Here is a 21793-nt window from a genome sequence, read left to right as displayed (position 1 = left end):
GCCACAAGGGCACTCCAACATGTAAATAATATTTTTTGAGTTACACCCAATAAGATCTTGAATTGACTATGACTTGCCAGTATTGGTCGAGAAGAATTGGGTGATCTTAGATTTGTTTGATGGATCTGTGGTTCTGCACACGATACACTTATTACATTTGAAAAAACCTTTTGGCTTAGATATAAAACTTGTGGTGTTTTTTATGTTTTTTCTAGTGTAATTTCTCGTGAGGATGCTTTTAAAGCTAGGAGCTCCTCTAAATATAATATTGGGTCTATCTGGGATTTGGTCTTTCAAAAGATCATCTTGCTTGAGAACGTGCCAATGCTTATTTATTAATTTTTTTTATAGTTTTGTTTTTATTATTAAAGTCCAAAATAATAGGTAGTGTGGGGAGGTATTTTTTATTTGCATTTCCTTTATATTCTAATAGAGCTTTCCTCTCTTTATTTTTTACTATATCTAAAGTGACGTCTAATTTTGTTGCAGAATAATTATTTTCAATGAATTTATTTTTAAGTGAGGTAGATTGGGTTATAAAATCACCAGTTTGGGAACAGTTGCGGTGGAGGCGAATAAAATTGGCTCTTTGGGATGCCCTCTAACCACGGTCTGTAGTGACAGCTGGTTTGACCAATAATTGTATTTGTGCACACTTTTTAAAAAAATTTTTGGTCTGGATGGACCCATTTTGAATAAAAATATTGAGATCTGAAAAAATAATTGATGTCTTGCTAAATTCTGAAGTCAAAATAATACCTTTATTGTTGTTATTATTAAGATCATTTAAAAACTGTTTACGGCTTGATTCAGAACCCTGCCAGATAAAAAAAAAACAGATCATCTATATAGAGGAAGTAGGAAACCAGGTTCGCCCGCCAACCATGATCCCCCCAAATGGCCGAAGATTCCCACTTGGCCATAAAGAGGTTAGCATAGCTGGGGGAAAACCTAGTTCCCATAGCTGTCTCCTTTCTTTGAATAAAAAAAAAGAATCTAAAAACCAGAAGTAATTATTGGTTAAAATTATCTTAATCCCCTATATAATAAAATTAATTTGACACTCAGAAATTATATTCTCTTCCTTTAAAATGTTTCACACCCCAAATCGTGGGGTATGATAGTATAAAGATATTGCACGTCGCATGTAACCAAGAGTCTTGACACCAAATAAAATCATTTAAAATTCTTAACAGGGACATGGAATCTTTTAGTTAGGACCTCATTTGTTTTACTGAAGGTTGTAATAAAATGTCCACATACTCTGAAAGATTTGCTAAAACTGAGTCAATGCCAGATACTATAGGCCTGCCTGGGGGAATCTTGTTGTTTTTGTGCAATTTCGGTAGAAAATATAGGACTGGAATTTTAGGATAAGGGGTATTCAAATAATCAAATTCTTGTTTATTCAGGATCCCAGAGTCTAAACCTTTTGTGAGAAATTCAAACAGAATTTTTTTTATCTTTAAGGTAGGATCATGGGATTATTTCTCATACACTTCTGGGTCTTCAAGTTGACGATTTGCCTCCTTAATGTACATATCTTTCGGGTGAATAACTAGACCACCGCATTTATCGGCAGGTTTTATTATGATATCCTCATCTTTTTGTAGTTATTTTAGAGCTTTCCACTCATTTTGTGAAAGGTTTTGATGGTCATATTTGTTGTGTTTTATGTTTTCAAAATCTTTGAGGACAAGTTTTTCGAAGACCTCAATAGGGCCTGATTTAAAATTGGAGGGATAAAATTTGGAAGAGGTTTTTAAATGCGTGTGTGTAATGAAGGTGTTGAGAGTATTATCTAGATTGGGATGTAGCTTTTCTGACTCAGAATCTGTAAGGATTGTTTTATTGTGGGTATAGAACCTTTTAATGGTAGCCTTCCTAACAAACTTATTAATATCTAAAAATGCTTGAAAAGGTTTAAAAGGGTTGGTAGGAGCAAATTTGAGTCCTTTACCTAAAACCGAGACTTGGGCAGAGGTTAAAACTTTTTGTGACAGATTAAAAATACCCAATTCCTTTCCATCCTTGTTAGTTGTTATCTCTCTAATCTTTCCCTTTTGTAGTCTTCTACCACTTCTCCTTCCTCTATACTCAGACTTCTTTTTCTTATTCTGGGTAGGTATGGAGTTTGTATATAAGAGGAGTTTTGTGTGCAGATGTCTAAAAAATTATCCTTGTTTTCAATTTCTGAGTCAATAGATAGTAATTGATACCGGTTTCCATGAGTATAATTAGTTAGAGACTTGGGGGGGTCTGGATGTCTTTGTCTAAAATGATGTCTTTGTGGTTTGGGAGTGATGTTTCTGGATGTTCGGGTTTTAAGTGCAGGTAAATTGTAAGTGGGTTTTGAAGTGACATTATAGTGGGAAAAGTTTTGATAGTGAGGAGATGGTATGTGATGTTTTCTTATTGAGTCTGCAGGTTTTCTGTAGTTGTGGGGTTGTCTATTTTAGACTTAGAATAATTATTTAAACTTGGAGTATTAATCAAAAATAGATCAGTTCTAGAATATGATCCATGTACCTTTGAAAAATAGGAAAAATACCTCATCCCTGGATTATAAACCCTCCAGATATCAAATAAATCATATTCTCCGAGCAGATCTTGAAATGCTTTACATTATTACTTCTATCTATTAAAGCATCTGGGAATATATTCATATCACCAGCTGTAAGTAACACTCCTTTTTTATTTTTTTAGAGAATACATTGGGGACGTAGATATTTACTAAAGTATGAATTTTATCTTAAATCTTAAAGATAAGAATTAAATATCTTCCAGACTGATCTTTTTGTTCAAGAATCAGTTCATACTTAATCTTGGAAGATTGGAAGAAACTTGACCTAGAGAAACAGTTTAAGGAAATTTTAGATAAACCTAGAGAGAGGAATTATTAGTGTATAAAACAAAGACAAGTAAAGTGCCTAAAGGACAAATCAATTTTATATGTAACTCTAACTCTCAAAGTGGTCTTTTTAAAAAGATTCTAAACAAACATTGGCATATCCTACAACTAAATGAATATTTAAACCATTTTATTGGAAGAAAAGGCCCAAAATTGTATATAGAGGGGCAAAACATTTTAAACAGATCTTAACGAAAAGTTTTATTTTAAAGGAAAAGGAAGATAGGGATCTGTTTGGTTCCAAATTGAAAGGTTTCTATAATTGTGGACAATGCCAGGCTTGTAAACATAGAAACATAGAATGTGACGGCAGATAAGAACCATTCGGCCCATGTAGTCTGCCCGATTTTTGCTTTTAACCACAATTAAAAGCAAAAAAAAATAGTAATTTTGTATCAAACGTCACTAATAAAAAGTACAATATCGACTCTTTTATTACCTGTAATAACAATGTAATTGATCTCCTGACATGTGATTGTAGCCTACAATATGTGGGTAGAACTACAAGACTTTTAAAAAAACAGAATATCAGAACACATTAGACATATTCAAAATCTGCCCATTTTGCAAAATGCCACAACGGCGACCAAAAATGTCTCAAGTTTATTGGCATTCAAAGAGTAAAAAAAAATGGACAGGAGGTGATTTTATTAAAAGTTTCAATAAAACTGAGAGGTCGTGGATTTTTGAATGAAATACCCTATCCGCAGCAGGGATGAAGATAGATTTCAAAATTTTAAATTTTATTTAACTTATTTCTTCTAAATATATTTTATTGTTTACACTTAATAAAATCATTATCTTATATTTTCCTTTTTATCTGTGGATATATAGGTATATGAATATACATAGAGAGATTTTTGGAATCCATTTGTATATATATATATATATATATATATATATATATATAGTGATGTCCCGAACGGTTCGCTGTCGAATAGTTCCTGGCGAACATAGCGTGTTCGCGTTCGCCACAGACGGCGAACATATGCAATGTTTTTTTAACAGTGAGCAGCCTGTGGCTGCTCACTGTTAAAAAAAAAAAGAGTACCCCCTCCCTGAGTGGGTGGGGGCCCTAAATACCAATAGGGGGGGGACTTATTGTCCTCCCCCCGGCCCCCACCCCTGAGCGATAAGTGGGGGCCCTAAATACCAATAGGGGGGACCTATTGTTCTCTCCCCTGGCCCCCACCCCTGAGCGGTGGGTGGGGGCCCTAAAATTAACAATAGGGGGGGACCTATTGTCCCCTCCCCGGCCCCCACCCCTGAGCAGTGGGTGGGGGCCCTAAAAATAACAATAGGGGGGACCTACTGTCCCCCCTGGCCCCCACCCCTGAGAGGTGGGTGGGGGCCCTAAAAATAACAATAAGGGGGGGACCTACTGTCCCCCCTGGCCCCCACCCCTGAGCGGTGGGTGGGGGCCCTAACAATAACAATAAGGGGGGACCTACTGTCCCCCCCGGCCCCCACCCCTGAGCGGTGGGTGGGGGCCCTAAATACAAAGGGGGGGACCCTAGTCACCCCTCCCCCCCCAAAAAAAATATCTCCCTACCTACCCCCCTCACCCTAAAAATAATGAGGGGGGCCCTTTAACTAAAAACCTGTAAAAAAATTAGATAAAAACAACTTACCATTCGATGTTTTCTTTCTTCTACAATCTTCTTTTTTTCAGCCCAAAAAAGGCCAAATAAAAAACCATAATAAGCGACGCAATAAAAAAAACCCCAAAAAAAGAGCGCACAAAAAAAAATCCATGTTCACCAATAGAGGGCTCCACGCAGACTGAGCTCTGCAGGGCGGGGGAAGGCTTATAAAGAGTGTTCTTTGTCATTTTACACAGCGTGGGAAAATTCCAAAGAACTTTCCCACGCTGTGTAAAATGACACAGAGCAGTGTGATTGGATGGCTTGAAATCCATCCAATCACAGTGCTCTGTGTCATTTTACACAGCGTGGGAAAGTTCAATTTTCCCACGCTGTGTAAAATGACACAGAGCACTGTGATTGGATGGATTTCAAGCCATCCAATCACAGTGCTCTGTGTCATTTTCCACAGCGTGGGAAAGTTCAATTTTCCCACGCTGTGTAAAATGACACAGAGCACTGTGATTGGATGGATTTCAAGCCATCCAATCACAGTGCTCTGTGTCATTTTACACAGCGTGGGAAAGTTCTTTGGAATTTTCCCACGCTGTGTAAAATGACAAAGAGCACTCTGATTGGTTTAAACCAGCCAATCAGAGTGTTCTTAGCCTAATTGCAGGGTGTGGCAAGGCTTTATAAGCCTTCCCCCACCCTGCAGATCTCAGTCTGCGCGGAGCCCTCCATGGGTGAACATGGATTTTTTTTTTGTGCGCTCGTTTTTTTTTTTTTTATTGCGTCAGTTATTATGGTTTTTTATTTGCCCTTTTTTGGGGCTGAAAAAAGAAGATTTTAGAAGAAAGAAAACATTGAATGGTAAGTTGTTTTTATCTAATTTTTTTTTTACAGGTTTTTAGTTAAAGGTCCCCCCCTCATTATTTTGAGGGTGAGGGGGGTAGGTAGGGAGATAAAAAATTTTGTCGGGGGAGGGGTGACTAGGGTCCCTCCCTTTGTATTTAGGGCCCCCACCCACCGCTCAGGGGTGGGGGCCGGGGGGGACAATAGGTCCCACCCTTATTGTTAATTTTAGGGCCCCCAACCACCGCTCAGGGGTGGGGGCCAGGGGGGGACAATAGGTCCCCCCCTTATTGTTATTTTTAGGGCCCCCACCCACCGCTCAGGGGTGGAGGCCGGGGGGGACAATAGGTCCCCCCCTTATTGTTAATTTCAGGGCCCCCACCCACTCTGGGGGCCCTAATTTTATGTTCGTGACATCACTATATATATATATATATATATATATATATATACAAGGATATGCATTTTTCCTCAGTTATTACAAAAAAAATCTAATTGTATTTTGTAATCATTGTTTACATTGATTGATGTCTATTCTGTTTTTTATTTCCCTTTATGTGCTGATGTGCCCTTACCTATTACTGTGACTTGACCATATCCTAAATGGCCACCGGAGTACTTCCGGCGGCAACCTGTATATATGGGAATTTTCTACAAACACTCCCCGGGTAAATATGGCCAAAAAGAGGACTTCCAGGTTACAAGGATTTATTTCCGGGAGTTCCAAGATGGCAACTAGAGGGACTACTGTCTAATTGGACAGAACCGGAAATGAACGCATTATACCGCCGGAAATGACGTGACACACCCTGAGGGGCGGTTCACGCCATCATTTTTAATGCCAAAATTTGGACATAAAAGTCCAAAACGCGTTGTGCTGAACTTATTAAGAGAGAGAACCTGGATGCAACACACTGTTTTTATATTTAAGGATTTTTATACTTTGTTAAATACATTTACATAGTTACATAGTTACATAGTTAGATAGCTGAAAAGAGACTTGCGTCCATCAAGTTCAGCCTTCCTCACACCTGTTTTTTGCTGTTGATCCAAAAGAAAGAAAAAAAAACCAAAAAAAAAAAACCCCAGTTTGAAGCACAATTTTGCAACAAGCTAGGACAAAAAATTCCTTCTTGACCCCAGAATGGCAGTCAGATTTATCCTTGAATCAAGCAGTTATTACCCTACATTGAAAGATTATATCCTTGAATATTCTGTCTTTGCAAGTATGCATCTAGTAGCTGTTTGAACATCTGTATGGACTCTGATAAAACCACTTCTTCAGGCAGAGAATTCCACATCCTGATTGTTCTTACAGTAAAAAAACCTTTCCTTTGCCTTAGACGAAATCTTCTTTCTTCCAGTCTAAACGCATGGCCTCGTGTCCTATGTAAAGTCCGGTTTGTGAATAGATTTCCACACAATGGTTTGTATTGGCCCCGAATATATTTGTATAATGTTATCATATCCCCTCTCAGGCGACGTTTTTCTAAACTAAATAGGTTTAAATTTGTTAACCTTTCTTCATAGCTGATATGTTCCATTCCTTTTATTAATTTTGTAGCCCGCCTCTGCACTTTTTCTAGTGCCATGATATCCTTCTTTAGAACAGGTGCCCAAAATTGCACAGCATATTCAATATGTGGTCTTACCAGTGATTTATAGAGAGGCAAAATGATATTCTCGTCCCGAGAATGAATGCCCTTTTTCATGCATGACAATACCTTACTGGCCTTGGCCACTGCTGATTGACATTGCACATTGTTGCATAGTTTGTTGTCTATAACAATTCCCAAGTCCTTTTCGTGTGTTGTTATCCCTAATTCGCTTCCATTAAGGGTATACGTTGCTTGTGTATTCTTTACGCCGAAGTGCATAACTTTGCATTTTTCAACATTAAATTTCATCTGCCATTTGAGTGCTCAGTCCTCCAGTCTATCTAAATCCTTCTGCAGCAAAGTAATATCTTGCTCACATTGTATTATTTTACAAAGTTTTGTGTCATCTGCAAACACTGAAACATGACTTTCAATGCTGTCTTCAAGATCATTTATAAAAATTTTAAATAGAAGGGGTCCCAGAACAGACCCCTGAGGGACACCACTTGCCACCTCTGTCCAGCTTGAAAATTTACCATTAACGACAACTCTTTGTATTCTGTTTTTAAGCCAATGTTCTACCCAAGAACAAGCATTTTCATCGAGACCGATTTCCTTGAGTTTGAACACTAATCTTTTGTGTGGAACTGTATCAAATGCCTTGGCAAAATCCAAATAGATCACATCCACTGCAACACCCTGATCTATACTTCTACTTACTTCTTCGTAGAACGCAATCAAGTTAGTTTGACATGACCTGTGCTTCATAAAACCGTGCTGATTTTTGCTGATAACCATATTCTTCTCAAGGAATTCTTGAATATTATCCCTTAATAACATTTCAAATATTTTACCAGCCACAGAAGTTAAGCTCACAGGTCTATAATTTCCAGGCAAGGATTTTGAACCCTTTTTGAATATAGGAACCACATCTGCCTTCCTCCAATCCTCCGGAACACTTCCTGAAAGAAAAGAATCTTGAAAGATTAAAAACAGAGGTTCACTTATTTCTACACTTAGTTCCTTAAGTACACGTGGATGGATACCGTCAGGCCCTGGAGCTTTGTTTATATTAACTTTCTTTAGTTGCTGCAGCACATTGTCTTGAGTTAACCAATTACAATTATTCTGCAAGTTTTTAGTAACAATCATTTGCACATCTATTGCCATGGGTTCTTCTTTAATATATACGGAGGAGAAATAGTTATTTAGAATTCCTGCCTTTTCTTGGTCTTCATTAACTAACACCCCCGTTTCAGTTTTAAGTGTACCTATACTTTCATTTTTGGGTTTTTTGGAATTTATGTACTTAAAAAATGCTTTGGGGTTGGTTTTGCTCTCTTTAGCTATCATTTTTTCATTTTGAAGTATAGCAAGTTTAATTGCCTTTTTGCACGCATTATTTGCTTTCTTATATCTTTTATAAGATGCATCTGATTTGTCTGATTTAAATGCTTTAAATGCCCTTTTCTTATTTTTAATCTCTTGTTTTACTTCTCTACTAAGCCACATTGGTTTTAATTTGTTTCTTTTATACTTATTTCCCAATGGTACATACTGAGAAATGTACCTTTCTAATATTTGTTGGAAGATGATCCATTTATCCTCAGTGTTCTTTTCACTAAAGAGTTTATGCCAGTCAATATATTGTAAAGCTTCCCTTATCTTATTGAAATTGGCCTTTTTAAAATTATATGTTTTAGTATACCCCATGTGCTTTTGTTTTTTTGAGTTTATTTCAAAGGACACTATATTGTGATCACTATTTCCCATGTGCTCACCTACTTGAATGTTGGTCAAAAGATCAACGTTGTTTGTTAAAACCAGGTCCAGACAAGCGTCCATTCTAGTTGGTGCTTGTACAAGTTGTGACATGAAGTTGTCATTTAACAAGTTTAAAAACCTAATTCCCTTTGCTGAGCTACAAGTCCCTATGTCCCAATTTATGTCTGGGTAATTAAAATCTCCAATAATTAAAGTGTTACCAAGATTTGCAGCTTTCTCAATTTGCTCAAACAGCTGTTGTTCCTCGTCAATATTAACATTAGGTGGTTTATAACATATCCCAACCAATAGTTGGTTTCCCTTCTTTTCCCCCAAGCAGATATTTACCCATAAAGCTTCCACATTTTCCTCATCGCATTCAATTTGCTTAAGATTTGGCTTTAAATCATGGTTGACATACAAACATACCCTTCTTGTTTTTCCTATCCTTCCTAAATAATGTGTACCCATTTAAGTTAACTGCCCAGTCATGTGTCTCATCCCACCATGTTTCAGTTATGCCTATTATATCATATTGTTTAGTGTATGCTAATGCCTCTAGTTCCCCCATTTTGTTATTTAGGCTCCTTGCATTAGTAAGCATACATTTAATATCATGCGTCTCTTGTTTATTTTGTGAATTACCAACATTACATAGCTTCTCTGTTCTGAGCTTGCCCCTCCCCCCGTCTCCACCCTCCTTATACTGTTCTAAAGCCCATCTCCTTTCTGTCCTATCTCCATTTTGTAGATTTCTATGACCCTCCCCCCCCTACTACTAGTTTAAAATCTCCTCCAACCTTCTAGCCATCCTATCCCCCAGCACTGCAGACCCCCTTCCGTTTAGGTGCAATCCATCACTACTGTATAGGTTGTACCCAATCGCAAAGTCGGCCCAGTGCTCTTAAAACCCCAAACCCTCCTTCCTGCACCAAGACTTCAGCCACGCATTAACCTCTCTAATCTCCCGCTGCCTTTCCACTGTAGCACGTGGCACAGGTAATATCTCAGAGAATACCACCTTGGAGGTCCTTTTCTTGAGTTTGCTACCTAATTCCCTGAAATCATTCTTTAGGACCTTCCATCTTCCTCTTACTTTGTCATTGGTACCAACATGGACCATGACCGCTGGGTCATCCCCAGCCCCTCCCAATAATCCATCCAAACAATAATCCAAACATTTAAATGTTTCTCCCTAATTGCTGCTATTTATCTCCATTATATGAACACATATTGGGGAGAAATTCATCTATTTGAAATTCCAGGATTCCTATATCCTACATCTGCATACCTGAACCAGTTCTGTATAGGCTCATGAAAATGTGAGTAGGACTAAGTGCCTAAATTATGTGTATTGTATGATTTGGGTTTTATGAGGACTGTACTTGATGGTGGTTATAGCTGCACTGTATGTTTATTATATTTTATCTTATCGTTAATCCCCCTCCTACTAGCATTTCTCTAACTATGTAACTTGTTCTTTTTTCCCCTTTTTGCTTTTTACCCCTTCCTTCATCAAGTATCTTCCCCTCTTCAGAAAAGAAAGAGGAAAAAAAAAGTTATATACAGTATATACTCGCTATCAGTATCCATCTTAGCTCTCTTTGGATATTAGGTTATTCTATCAAACCTTTAAATCTTATCCTCATCTCGTGACATAGTCCAAATTTCTCATCTTTCTTCAAAATGAATATTTGTGACATATGTGCATTGTTCAACATTAGAGAGTCCTTACAAAACCAACTTTAGTGACTTTGTGATATAAATACTCATGAATCACAATTCATTTTGAGTCCAAATTGATTTTGTGATAAAAAAAAAAGCCTTTCTTAATTCTCTTAAAATATTAAAATATTTAAGTCTAGCATTCATATCTTTTTTAGTGGCTTTCCAGAAAGTGAATCTTCCTCCCTCTCGTGATGATTTATAGTGAAATATATTTATATAGTGCTTTGATCCATATTAGAGAATCTTTATCAAAAGTTAAAATCTAACGATCACTTCCTTTCTTTGTCTTATAACATTTTCGAAAATATGTTTTATTCCTTCTCCTATGTCATTATATTGTGCGTATTCAACATTAAAAAAATCCTTACAATACATTCTATTGTGACTATCTGAGTTGGTATAATTTCTATTTGGATATTAGGTTGTTATATCAAACCTTTATATCTTATCCTCATCTCGTGACTTAACCCAAATATCTCATCTTTCTTCTACTAATGAATATTTGTTACAACTTTATATTATGCATTACTCAATATTAGAGAATCCTTACAAAACCAGCTATAGTGACTTTGTGATATAAATACTCATGAATCACAATTGATTTTGAGTCCAAATTCCTTTTGTGATGCCAAAAAAAAAGAGGGAGTCTGTCTACAAATGTATTTTATACCCAACTTTAACAGATCTTCTTGGGTATCAGTGATGTAAATGTTCTTTCCATCCTTATATATTATAATTTTCATTGGGAATCCCCATTTATAGGGAATTGCCAAGTTCCTTAGCCATAGAGTGATGTCTAAAAAAATATTGAAGTCTCGTAGCTGCCGAAAGTTCTGGGTATACTTGCAGTTCTGCAAATTTCTGTTCCTTTATCAGATTCTTCCTAATTTTCTGTAAAAGAAAATCTTTGAATTTACAATTTACTTTGATGTGGGGAGATTTTCGTATTCTATGGCATCTTTCAAATGGGAATTTACCTGTATTTAATGGATCTAGAAATAGGGCTAAAAATTATTTTAGGAATGTATCAATTTGTTCTTCCTCAATGTCTTCAGTTTAATCGTTTCTCTGCGTTCTGTCTTCCATATCCATTAATTTATCTTCAATTTGTTCTTTGAGTCTCTAAGTAGAGTATATTGTATTTGAAGAGATTGAATTTCTGAGTTCAACTGTGTTATGGTTGTTTCTTGATGTTCTATTTTTTACATCATCATTGTCATATCTTTTTTAAGATCCATTATGCTTTCATTTAAGTCCTGCATTATTCTGCTGTATAATTTTTCTAAGGACATTTCCAAGCTTTCTTGTGTTATAGCTGTTAAAGCTCCCACCGCGGACGCATCAGATGTTTGGTCTACAAGAGATGTATGTAACGGTCTTTGCATTCCTGAGGTAAGGATTTCCTTTGAAATTTAGACATATCACTATTACTTTTTGGAGAGTAAAATACGTTGAGAGTTTTATTTTTTTCCATTTTTTATCTCCATTAGTTCCTTTGTCTTTATTTGGTGCCATAAAGAATCCTTCCACTCTCTCCTTTTTAATCTTTCCCCAGGCTTTATTGGTATGCTTTCGCTTTCAACCCAAAACAAGTTTTATCTTCAATTGTTTTATCTTCTATTGTTTGTTTATCTCTAATGTGTTTATTTCGCTTTACATATTGGGACACTTCCCTTTAGATATATGAAGGAGGGGGCCAAATTATAAGCCACCTTTTTGAGATATTTGATGAAATAAAATTCAATTTCTCTTTCCTTCAGCTCTCATTCCCTTCCCTCTTCTTTCTTCTTAGTCTCTCTTTTTTATTTCTCTTTATATCTATTTGGGTTTATCTTATATCTCCACAAGGAGACTCATAGGGAATACAAAAGAGATTACTATATCCCCTTTGATTCACTGCTAAATTCACTGCCCAAACTCCCATATATCTCATCAATAACAAACAATTATTTATAATTCGGAGATTGTACTTATCATTTTCGTTGTTTTTTAACTGGTATCTTATTCAAGGCAGAATTATTTAGTGGCATGATGGTCGCTGACTACGTTTTCAGACCGAATTTATCTTTGGATACGGTTTCCCTGAATGCCCTTCTCCTTACTCCATGCTTTTTAAACTTTGCTGGACTTCATGTCAGGCAGCTGTCTGACCGTGCTATTTTTCACAACTGCTGCTCAATCTTTAGCATTAGTCGTTAGGCAGGTAACTTTTCTTCCTGGCTTCTCTAAGTTCCTTCCCTGTGTCAGCAACTCCGGGCGTGCAACATCACACTTGCTTACATCATTACCCCGTATGATGATGACCAATATATTATGTCTATATATAATACATATATATATATATATATTTATATATATTATATATATTGTCATACGAAGTGTATTTTTTCTTAATATGTACATATATTAATATAAAATACACTTAGAGTAAATTATACACACACATATATATATATTTATATATATATATTTATAATAATTTTTTGTAAAAACAATAATATTAATTCTTATACTACAATTTTTTATAACATATTGACCCCTGTTTCATCTCTGACCTCTCCTCTATCACTCCGATATTTATGTTATTCATTACATCTTTCATATATATTTTACCTACTTTTTACACTAATATTTTAGAATAATGTATGTTTCCCCCTTTTTTTATTATATGTAAACCAATGCCTTGCTACATATTCGCATATATCCTTTAAAGTGTTTTTTGTAAATTCATATATTTATTCTTGGATATATGTTTTTTATTGTATCCTTTTTTTATTTATCCCCTTTTTTATATAAATTTCTTTATATCATCATTTAATAGAAAAATGATTTGTGCATATACAAATATATCAATATGCAATGTTTAGCACTGATTTAGCTTTTATGTTTTCTTCCCATACTGTGCCCTCCACCAATATGGCCGAAATAACTGCCGGCTGAGTCTAAGTACATCTATGAAGACTCAGTGACGTCATCTTATATGGACGCCGAGAATATGCGCCCCTTAATAAATTACTAAAAAAGGGTACTGGTGAAGTATATCTACAAGAGACTCAATATTGGCGAAATATCACTGTTCTTGAGATTATACCGCTAAGCGGTATTTGCTAAATGGAACGCATGCGGTCCCAAAATGGCGCTGATGCGTTCCAAGCTGGAATACACAGCATTACCACATGTGGTCACGCCGCGTCACTTCCGGTGCGACGCGTGCGTTCCACGAGTGGTAACAGGATATTGGACACAACAGGAAGTTATTGTTTATGAGTATGTTACCTATATAAAGGACATTTGTAAAGACTTTCCCACACTTCTGAAGAAGCCTGACGGGCGAAACGCGTTAAGTGGGACTTTTTTATAGCCACCTTGTTTTATATATTTGTCATTAAATAGTATATTTTAAAGCTATATACATCTATTTATTTTGGACCTACTATTTCACTTCCTATTATATCTTCCGGTGGGGATTATACCACCCAAACTGAGTATACTAGAGCAAGTTTCTGCTCTAGTAAATGTGAGTACCATATTCTTCATTTTATTTCTCCTTATTTTTACCAGAATACACTGCACTATTGGAGTTTATTTTTATATTTTTTATATTGCCATTTTACTGGAATATTGGAGTCATCCGCTTCGACATAGATCCTTAGACGGGGATTGTTCCGTCCAAGTGAATTACGGTAGAGCTCCTGGTTAGCTCTATCAAATGTGAGTGTATATTGCTCTAATTCACTCCATCACTTTACTCAATTATCAAACCATATTGCACTATTATGTTTCCTCTCTGTTTTTATCTTTGATCTTTACCGCCCTATCTCGCTACTGCCATTTGCCTCCAAGATCCTCGAGAGAGTTGTGTACACCAGATTGACTGACTTTCTCAAATCCAACTCTCTGCTTGACCCTCTTCAGTCTGGATTCCGCACTGGTCATTCTGTCGAAACGGCTGTGACCAAAGTATCCAATGATTTAATTGCTGCTAAATCTCGAGGCTATTACTCTATCCTAATTCTCCTTGATCTTTATGCTACCTTTGACACTGTTGATCATCAACAGCTTCTTCGCATTCTCCGTAATTTTGATATTAATATATATATATTTCAAAATACACGTAGAATGAAATTATATATATATAAACAACGAAAAGGTGTGGCAATGTTTGGCGCTTAGTAAAAGATTTTTTGGTAACAGTAGTTTAGCTGCTGTAAACACTCTGTGGGTATTCCCAATATCCCACCATAGAAAAACACCAAAGTAAACGAATAACTTGGGGTCTGGTTAGTGTTTCCACTCACCAGTTCTCAAATTAGAGTGCAGCGCTTATACAGTCCTAATGTATAGTATAAATAACTCACCCAAATCTTAATGACTTGTGGGGGTGTACATGAAAAATAAAAGAGAGATATACAGAATAATAGTGCAATATTGTATATACACAGTATTTTGTATTTAGTGTGAGTACAAATGTACTCACATTTTTTAGAGCCTTTCTAGTTTTTATTCTCTAAACTTACAGGCTTCCGTGTCTTTAGGGTAGACAGCTTAACCCCTTTTTTTTCTCTTGGTTCTTTTTCCTATATGTCTTGCCACCATATGGGTATAAGAAGAGTGAGAGAGACGGGATTATAGGTGTAGTATTTTAGAGGAAATTTCCTTTGGATAAATGTATAGTAAAAGCAAATGTGCTCACCTTTTTCAGAGCCTATTTGTCCTCGGCTTTAAGTTTGCAGGCTTAGTGTCAATTTGGGGTGACACCTCCCCTTACCGGACAAAGTGCAGGATGCAGTTATAAATGTAAAAAATGTATTGTTAGCTGTAATTAAAAAAGTATATAAAATAACACAATACTAGAAAATAAAAAATGATCAATAGAAAATAAAGTGCAATAGTAAGTCTGTTCTCCTCTGCCAAGACGCGTTTCGCTTTGATCAGCTTCCTCAGTTGGCCGTGGATTTCATTCTGTCTGTTCCGGTTTTTGTACGTTCAAAAAGCCCGCCTATTTTTCAATTAGCCAATCGGTTCTCTTTCTTTCCGACGTTGTAGTGACGTAACGTCACTTCCTGTTCCGGTATCTCGGTGGACTCCAGGTCCCATGGTGCTCTGCGACTCCTCCGTGACTTCCGGGTTAGTCCGTTTATCGGAGAAAAATGTATTTTCCGCAAATCAAAGTCTTTATGTATGATTTCACCTCCAAATAAAGTTGCACATCAAAAGAAAGTGTGTTTTTATGTATATATAAATAAATAAAAATAATACGAAATATACTTATGTCCATAATTACATAAATAATTTCATATATATACAAGTAGACATCAAATATATAAATATGTAAATATATTTAAATTCTACGTGCATATTTATGTCATATTTTTACATAATTAAGTAATTTTATTGATTGCAATTTGGGGGACAGGTCTGACAATCCAGGCCGAAAGTCCAGAGAATTTAATTTACTAGCACTATATTTAACCCTGTAACTTTCCAAGAAACCCTAAAACCTGCACATGGGGAGGTACTGTTTTACTCAGTAGACTTCGCTGAACACAAATATTAGTGTTTCAAAACAGTAAAATACATCACCTCGATGATATTGTCAGTGAAAGTGAAGCTGTTTTGCATTTTTCACACACAAATGGTACTTTCACGGATGTTATAATTGTTTTAATATGTTTTACTGTTTTGAAACACTACTATTTCTGTTCAGCAAAGTCTCCCGAGTGTAACAGTACCCCCCATGTACAGCTTTTATAGTGTTTTTGAAAGTTACAGGGTCAAATATAAGGCCGTTTGTTCACATAGACTTTTGCAAGATTGGTTATGTTGCCTTTGGGAGCGTATGGTAGCCCAGGAATGAGAATTACCCCCATGATGACATACCATTTGCAAACAAAAGACAAGGTATTGCAAATGGGGTATGTCCAGTCTATTTTAGTAGCCACTTAGTCACAAACACTGGCCAAAGTTAGCGTTCATAGTTGTTTTTTGCATTTTTAACACACCAACAAATATAAATGCTAACGTTGGCCAGTGTTTGTGACTAAGTGGCTACTAAAAAGAACTGGACATACCCCATTTCGTATACCCTGGGTTATCTACTTTTAAAAAATATATGATTTGATGGGGATATATTAAATTGCCCGGCTTCAAAAATGTCCCAAAAAGGACATGGGTGCATGATGACCAGCTGTGAAAATTCCAAGTTGCAAAACTGGAATGCTCACCCTCCAAATAAGGTATTTTAACCCCCACAGAACCCAACACACCTATACATGGTTGGTATCACTGTACTCAGGAGATGTTGCTGAACACATATTGGGGTGTTCTTTGGCAGTAACTCTTACAGTTCTCAGTACATGTATTCTTAAATTGCTATATGTGTACAAAAAAATCAACAATTATAATTTTTTTATTTTTTTAAATAGATTAGTGTTAAAATGGTTGCATGAAAAGTGTAAAAAAAACAAGTTTAATATCTTAGGTTGTCTTCTTTTAAAATATATACACATGTGAAGAGTTATTCAGGGATTCCTGACAGATATCAGTGTTACAATGTACTTTTCGTGAATTTAAAAAAATGTAAAAAAAAATGGTTTTGAAATAGCAAAGTGCTACTTGAACGTATAGCCCTATAACTTTCCAAAAAAAAGCTAATAACATGTTAACATTAGGGATTTCTAAACTCAGGACAACATTTTTAAACTATTTAGCACAGGTGTTTTTTGGCAGTTGTAGAAGCATAACGGATTTTGGGGGTCAAAGTTGAAAAAAGTGTGTTTTTTTCAAATGTTTCATCATATTTTATTATATTTTTTTATAGTAAATTATATGATATGATGAAAATAATGGTATCTGTAGAAAGATGACAAGTAAATCGGTATATAATATGTGTGGGTACAGTAAATAAGTAAAAGGAAAATTACAGCTAAACACAAACATCGCAGAAATGTAAAAAGAGCCCTGGTCCTTAATGGTAAGAAAATTGAAAAACGGTCTCGTCACTAAGGGGTTTAACTAAAGAGTGTGCCAACCCCAATCAAGGCAATGCTCATGCTGGTAAAATTAAATAGCTTAAATAGTCATCCAATTTATTGGAGGTTTTTATTTCTAGTAGCCAGCCCATTGTTTAGGGTTGACTTCTTGAATTCTGTTGGACATTAAATCTAATTTGGCATAAAAAGTAGTTATTGACTGTTATCAGCCGATAGAATTAAATCAAGGTAATTGGTTTAAATGTTGCACTACAGGGGGCAGGGCCTGACAGCCAAAATGGCCGGACGCACTTGCTCTTAGCTCAGTGGGCAGCGAGCATATTCTCTGGCCTATCCTTGATTACCTACGCCAGAAACGAGCAACCTGACACCGGGGGTTGACCGGCACCCAGCGAGACGCACAAAGATACCTGAATTCTAACGATCACCCAGCAGAAACTGGAGCCCGGCGGTGTGACCTGATCTGCAGCATGGCAAGCAGGGTAGCTAGGAAGGGGGCGGCCGCTCTCTCTCGGACACACTACGCAAACCCTCCGGCAAGGGCCCCTGCAATTCCCCCCCCCTTTGGACCGGTGGGGGTTATCCCGGTCCCCACCAGCCTCAGACTTATGGCTCAGCATGCTGACGGACCTCACAAAATGGCGCCCAAGTCAGAGCAGCAGCAACCAGTGTACACACAGTACGATCGCCAGGACACTAACCCTGTGGACCACTTTATGGCACAGCTTCACAGGCTCTTCCAGAGGTTCTGGAGATGCCTGGAAAACCGCAGCAGGCAAGAGCAGTCTCATTGTGAGGCAGTGGCAAAAGATGTCGGAAGAGGGGGAGGTCACCATGTGGTGAACCCCACGGAACAAGCTACACAGACTGCACCACAAGCCTTCCCAGGCTGAAGGCCATAAGGAGAAAGCCTCCACGGTACCAACCACATCGCCGGAAGCTTGACCGCCGCTGGCGGCGACATAACACCAGGCTTCCCATGGCATGTCTCATTAAGACACCGAGTCTGTGGACCGCAGGTACTGGCCTTCACACCGACCTGGGGCTGGATGGCGGCCTATACAAGTCCGCACCCCTCTACCCCCCAGCGGACTATCCCAGCCCACACAGCAGCTTTCCCCAACCAAGGTATCGGCTGATTGCGACTTCGCTGCCCTAAAGTCCCACTCACCACCGCTACTGGCTGAGAACCGCCTGGGAAATGACCACAAAGGTCCAAGAAGACGCCACACGAAAAACCCCTAACTGGCACACACGCTCCCCTGGACTTACTGTTTTACTATCTGTCTGAGGAGCATTGGTGGATAATTAAGCATGACACTGCTGGACTCTCCGACCCGTTGTCAGGATCCCGCGGGCGGCTGCAAGGGGAGGCTGCAGTCCGATCGCGGCACTCACCCTCCAGCCGTCCGCGGTCCCCTTCTCCACGTGGGTTCGGCGAGCGGCATCCCTCCAGCCTCGGATGCCGCCCGCGTCTTCCTCCACGCCCCCCAGCGGCAGCATGCATGACGCTGCACGCTGGAAGACTGTCCAAGATATGTCACCCCGGGGTCAGTCACCTGACCCGGCATTAAAGGCACAGTGCCTCAATCACAGTGGGAGGTTTAGATATCTCCCACGTGTGATTGTTAATTCTGATTGGAAATTATCCAATCAGAATTAACCTGATGGTTTAAATACTTACCTTTCCTGTTCCTCCCTGCCCTGTTGTGGTCTTTGCTTTATAGTATTGATTCTGAACGTGTGCTTTCTGGTTACGTACTCTCTGGCTTGTTTATCTGACTTTGTGACTTTCTCCTACCCTTTGACCTCGGCTTGTTTCTCGTTATTCTGTTTTCTGGTTCCCCTTACTCGGCTTGTCTCCTGACTATTCTGTGTGTGCTTAGCCCGGCCACTCTAAGGACCGGTAATGCACACTTTCTGTGTGTGTGTCTGTGTGTGTGTTAGCGTGTTGGGTTCCCCGAATCGTGACATTACAACAGGGCCATAATGGAACCTGCTGACATACCCCAGCTTTTAGTTAATCAGGAGGCTAGAATGGATGGCTTGGACCACCGTATGGATCAGTTTGCTCAAGCCTTACAGACCATACTGGCTCGTACTGCACACTTGCAGCCTGCCGTCCAGGAGGTGGCTGCTGCTGTGCCCGAACCCATTGCCACTCCAGTACCCGTTCCTGCTCATGTAGTCCATATGACACCGCCACAGCGCTATAGTGGTGACCCAGCTTTGTGTCGTGATTTCCTCAATCAAATTGACATCCATTTGGTAATGAATCCACGTTCCTATCCCACTGACAGAACTAAAATTGCCTTTTTGATAAACCACTTGTCAGGGAGAGCTTTATGGGCTAATCCCATGTGGGAGAATGCTTCCCCAATGTCCTTTGCAGACTTTTTGACCGCTTTCAAACGCACATTTGATCAACCCGGTAGGGTTGCTTCTGCTGGCAAAGCTCTGCTTAGGGTCCGACAGGTTAACAGATCTGTAGCGGATTACACTATCGAATTCCGCACTCTAGCAGCTGAGGTGGTTTGGAATAATGATGCCCTCGTTACAGCCTTTCAGGAGGGTTTGGCCGCTTACATCCTGGATGAAATAGCCTCCAGGGAATTGCCTGTCCTTCTGGATGATCTTATAGATTATATCATCCGTATTGATAATCGTATTAGAGAGAGACGTAGTCAGAGGCGTATGTATACACAGATGTTACCTGCTTTACCCAGTACTGCGTTACTGGCATTACCCCCTTCTAGCCAACCTCCCCCTGAAACCTTGCAATTGGGTGTTACTGGGTTAACTGAGGTAGAAAAATCATACCGAAGAAGGGAAGGGTTATGCCTTTACTGTGGGAAAAGGGGACATCTTCTAAGAACCTGCCCTGAATTGCGGGGAAAACTGCAGCACCCAAGGCCTATAGAGGGGTCGGCCTCGGGTGTTATGTCGTTTACCCGTCACGTCCCCATTACTAGACCGTTTATTACGGTTACCCTTTTTGTAGGTAATACTACCGTGATTACCAAAGCCTTGATAGATTCAGGGGCTGCTGACAATCTTATGGATGAGAGTTTTGCTAAAACCGCATCTTTGACTCTGATCCAAAAGGTCACTCCCTTGGCTGTGGAGGCCATAGACGGTAGACCACTGGAGAAACCTCTGGTGACCCATGAGACCAAAGAACTGGTTATGTCTGTGGGTGCCTTGCACAAGGAAAGATTGTCCTTTCAAATAATCAACTCCCCTACAGCCTCTGTCGTTTTGGGCTTCCCCTGGTTGGTTAAACACAATCCGATGATTGATTGGGGTTGTTTGGAGATTCTCTCCTGGGGGAAATCTTGTCAAAGGGAATGTATGACTCGTGTTTGTCCTGTTGGCTTGCTTAATGTACCCACAGCCAAACCACTTTCTGTTTATGTTCCTCCTGTGTATGCGGACCTAGCTAAGGTGTTTGAAAAAAGGGAGGCAGACAAACTACCCCCGCACCGTGAATATGATTGTGCCATAAACCTCTTACCTGGTACTATGCCGCCTAGGGGTAAGGTATACCCTCTTTCTGAAAAAGAGAACCAGGTAATGGAGGAGTACATACAGGAAGCCTTAAGTAAAGGTTTTATCAGAAGGTCCTCCTCTCCTGCTGGGGCTGGTTTCTTTTTTGTTGCCAAAAAGGAGGGTGACCTACGGCCTTGTATAGACTACAGGGGCCTGAACAATATAACGATTAAAAACGCCTACCCTATTCCCCTCATCACGGAGTTGTTTGACCGGGTCAAAGGTTCTAAATACTTCACTAAATTAGACCTCAGGGGGGCTTATAACCTTGTTCGTATAAAGGAGAATGATGAGTGGAAAACAGCATTCAATACACGTAGCGGACATTACGAGTATCTAGTCATGCCTTTTGGACTGTGTAATGCTCCCGCTGTGTTTCAGGACCTCATAAACGATGTCCTCAGGGATCTATTGCATGTCTGTGCCGTGGTGTACCTTGACGACATCCTTGTATATTCCCCTGATTTGCAGACACATCATAATCATGTTAGGATGGTGCTTAAAAGGTTATTACAGAACGGACTTTATTGTAAATTAGAAAAATGTTTGTTCGATCAGACCTCGGTGCAATTTCTAGGATATATAATTTCCGAACAGGGTTTCAGTATGGATCCTGCTAAGTTAGAAGCCATACTATCCTGGCCGCTTCCCCAAGGTCTTAAGGCTATCCAGCGTTTTATAGGATTTGCCAACTATTACAGGAAATTTATAAGAAACTTTTCACCACTTATCTCCCCTATAACGAAGCTGACTAAGAAAGGTCTACACCCTAGGGTTTGGACTCCTGAAGCCCTTAAGGCCTTCGACACTCTC

This window comes from Pelobates fuscus, chromosome 1, assembly GCF_036172605.1.
Source record: "Pelobates fuscus isolate aPelFus1 chromosome 1, aPelFus1.pri, whole genome shotgun sequence".
Taxonomy (NCBI): domain Eukaryota; kingdom Metazoa; phylum Chordata; class Amphibia; order Anura; family Pelobatidae; genus Pelobates; species Pelobates fuscus.
Note: the sequence above shows the minus strand (reverse complement) of the source record.